At 42.4% G+C, this 4,024-nt stretch overlaps 1 pseudogene; it reads left to right on the top strand.

Annotated features, from left to right (window-relative positions):
- Positions 1–3,373: 3,373 nt before the first annotated feature.
- Positions 3,374–3,490, top strand: LOC126093192 (5S ribosomal RNA; annotated as a pseudogene).
- The last annotated feature ends 534 nt before the right edge of the window (positions 3,491–4,024 follow it).

Genomic DNA, 4,024 nt, shown 5'->3' with positions numbered 1-4,024 from the left:
TGTCAGTCCTAGTATAATATATTTGTACAATGAATACCCGTTCATCATCTGCATTTCTTCTTGGTGTAGCGATTTTAATGGCCAGTAGTGTATAAAATTGTCGGACGTTTCAGCAGACGGCCTTCCTCAGAACTTTGTGGTGAGGACAAGGCCTTCAGGAAGGCCGTTTACAATAGTGGCCGAAACATCGGACAATTTTGTATCTCGTATTGACAACGCGGTCAACAGTCGAGAAGAATTTTATTTGCAGGACTCCATTGGATCCGCGCGTCTCCCGCCCGATGGGACAGGCCGTGCAGGGTCGTACAGCTACGTCATGTACCTAGAGTTGGGAAATGGGCTTGTTTGCAGTGAGACAAGTGACGTTAGGGACTGTGCACGATGTCTCTACCACAACGGACCGACAGCATGGCGATCTTTGTTACGTCTTGCCTTGACGACGCGGCAGAGAGGGGTGCACCGACAGTAGTGCGCCAATGGTAATGGACACAGTCGTGGCATCACGCCATCTGATTCTGCGAAACAGCCCTGCGTGAAGGCTCTGGGAAGGACGAACTTTGCGGGACTGCATTCGTCATCGTCATCGAGCCCACCGCATGGCGTGACGGCACGGAGTGCTAATGGGTAACGCAACATGATGAACTGTTGTTCGTGTAGCTGGTAATTTTGAGAGGAGACATATTAAGGGGTCCACACCCTGCCTATCTAACCCATGTTAATTTAGGCAAGTATTTGACTCATTTCTGAAAAAAATTATTTGATGCAGGACCTTAATATTTTTTCTGTATGTTACATGACGCTAATAGAGTCAACTGTACTAAAATCTACTTTATCCATTTTATAGTTTTTAAGAAATGCTTTTTTAACTTTATTAACAAAAAATATTAAGTTTTTCTGCAGAAAATATCTTTTTGTGAACTTCTTAATGGGGGAATATTAATGAATGTAGTACCAGAGGTGGCTTTTTATGTTATGCAGAGTCTCTGAAAATTTCATTCATTTATCTATGATAGTTTCTGATATAATAAGGCATATGTACTGAAAATTTTAGTTTGCGGGAAATTGACTTTAAAGAAAAAACTTTTGAAATTTGTTACTCACAGATAATTAAAATTGTCCTGCTGCTTATGATGGCCCTTCTTTGGCCTCTAGGAAGTCTTCCTGCTTCTCTTTCACCTTCCTGGACGTTTGTCTTGCTTTCTTGGCCATATTAGATTCAGACCTGTCTGCATCAGCTATCCTCGTTTTATCGCAATGTTACAGCCCAGTGATCACGTTTTCTCCAGGATTAATTCCCAGCTTTTTCAGTACCCAACACTTTCCAATATTATCACAATTGATGTAATAACCGCATCATGAACTCCTAGTTTCATTGTAAGCATGCCTACAGTTTTAGGAAGGCGGTTCCTAATTATGCTGTGGAAACATTCATTTGGGTTCTGTGTCTGTCCATGCAGACATTTCCTTAGAAGGTTAGGATCAGCAAAGTCTCTTAAAATAGGTTTAATTGCTGTAATAACAGCAGCAGGAAGAGAATCATGGTGAGAATAATATTCTCCAGTTGCCTGAGCCCTATTGTATTTGCACCACGAATTCTCTCCTGATGGACACAATGCATGTCATGGCTTATCATAAGTAGAGGACTTTTGGAAGAATATGGCCCAAACATCTCTCTTCATTGCTTAAAAGACATCATAGTCGCCGCTGACTGTTTAAATTATTTATTATTACGATTGCAATTTCGGCCCTATGGCCATATTCAAGTAACACTGCAAAAGTTACATTCTGTCAGAATATAAGACTGTCTGACATGACTACATCATTCTGACAGAATGTAACTTTTGCAGTGTTACTTGAATGTGGCCATAGGGCCGAAATTGCCGTCGTAATAATAAATATTTTATACAGTCAACGGCGACTATGATGTCCTTTAAGAAATATTATATGACTGTGAATCTCAACCATGAAAAGTTAATCTCTTCATTGCCTCCAGATTTTCTTTATTTCTGCTAATTGCCTGCCCATAGTATACCTGCAAGTTTTCTATTTCAGTTTTAGTTAACCGACCCTGTCCGGTCAACAATTTTCTATCTTCTGATTTTTTCCTCTCATATCAACAGTTAGTTTTCTCAGCCTTGTTCCCAAACGTTTTTGAACATGGCCTACACGTTCTAGTTTGCTAATAATGGCATCTCCATATGGCTTTGAGTTGACAGTGGGTGGGTTGACAGTGGGTGATCAAAGTGGGCGTGGCACATAAATGCACGTGGTAGGAAAATGCTCTTTAAATGCTCAAAAATAATTTTTTTCAGCAAAATCCTTTTCAGAGTACTTAAATAAAACCTTAATCTATGGAAATATGATGAAAACCGAAAATCGATTTTTTTTAAACCTGAACCACGGTGTGGTCCCCTTGAAGCCGGTGGTAATGTTATCTTTCAACAAGGCAACGCAAGACCATACAATCGCGACCTACCTCGATACATAGGGTGTCCGGCTGTTTCCGTGAAGAGTATTCAGATCATCGCCCGAAATCCAGTGGAACATAACAACACACTGATTCTGCCGTGCACTTCCAGTTACTGCGATAGCATTACTGGGGAAGTTGTCGGTATTAAACCAGCAAATGACCTTATAAACAGAGACAGAAGATTTTCTTAAATTCTGCCTGGACAAACAAGAAACGTATAGAGTGAGCGCTGCTAGCTCAGCCGTGTTTATTTGACACTAGTTGAAAAACCCGACATTGCCCGGTTACTCATTTTGCTAGTTTTCTATTAGAAAAAAACACAAAATGGTGTTTGTAGCGAAATATCGAAAAAATTTTATGTCCATGTATTGGTGAAAACACCTTTGAAGTTATGAAAAAAATGTGTATAATGTGCGAATGTATAAGTACAGTATCCAAATCAAGAAACATGATCCCGGATTGTTTCTGTAATGTACGCTGAGCGCAGCTGTTTCGCCTCCCTACAACAGGATTTTGTAAAAGTCTCTGTGGCAACGCCTCACCATACCTCTGTAGACGACGATCGTTTTCACCTACAGCCATTTGCACTTCGTAGTTGTAAACTGCCAAATGCGCTGCCAGGTGTCAAGTATTTCCCTAAGTTGACTCTAATGTTGGAATGTTAGTAGTAAAGAATAAGTGAGTTAAAATTCATGCATCATTCGGAAGTTCTTATCGTATCTCAGTGTTAATGACGTCGTATCTATTGAACTCTGTGTCGTACAATGATATATTTGTGTAGATACATTCAGCGGAGTATGACGATACTGTCAGCGAAATATGTTGTTATAGAGGTAGCAAAGAATTAAGATATCTAAAACTCATGCTCATTGCGGCAATGTTTCGCGAATCTCAGCGTTTATGGGCAACGGCCTTGCCACAGTGGATACACCGGTTCCCGTGAGATCACCGAAGTTAAGCGCTGCCGGGCGTGGCCGGTACTTGGATGGGTGACCTTCCAGCCGCCATGCGCTGTTGCCATTTTTCGGGGTGCACTCAGCCTCGTGAGGAGTTACTCGACCGAATAGTAGCGGTTCCGGTCAAAGAAAACCATCTTACGACCAGGAGAGCGCTGTGCTGACCAAACGCCCCTCCTATCTGCATCCTCAACTGAGGATGACGCGGCGGTCAGATGGTCCTGATGGGCCACTTGTGGCCTCAAGACGGAGTGATTTTCAGCGTTTATGATGTCATATTTCCTGCTTAGCTGGGTAGTAACATCCTTGCTTCACATGGAAGTGGGCCCGGGTTCGAATCCCAGCCGGGATGTAGATTTTCTCCGCCTGTGGACTGGGTGTTATGTTGTCCTCAGCATCATTTCATCCTCAACACCGTCGCTCAAGTCGCCCAATGTGGCGTCGAATGAAATAAAACTTGCACTTGGCGGGTGAACTTCCCCCGAATGGGGCCTCCCTGCGAATGATGCCACACGCTCACTCCACTTCCTAAACTATGATAAGTAGGTGGTTCTTAACCCGACAGCCATTGTTGCTTGACAGTAAATAATGTGTGTAC

Source organism: Schistocerca cancellata, chromosome 7 (genome assembly GCF_023864275.1).
Source record: "Schistocerca cancellata isolate TAMUIC-IGC-003103 chromosome 7, iqSchCanc2.1, whole genome shotgun sequence".
Taxonomy (NCBI): Eukaryota; Metazoa; Arthropoda; class Insecta; order Orthoptera; family Acrididae; genus Schistocerca; species Schistocerca cancellata.
The sequence above is the reverse complement of the archived record's forward strand: the minus strand, read 5'-3'. Positions and strand labels throughout refer to the sequence as shown.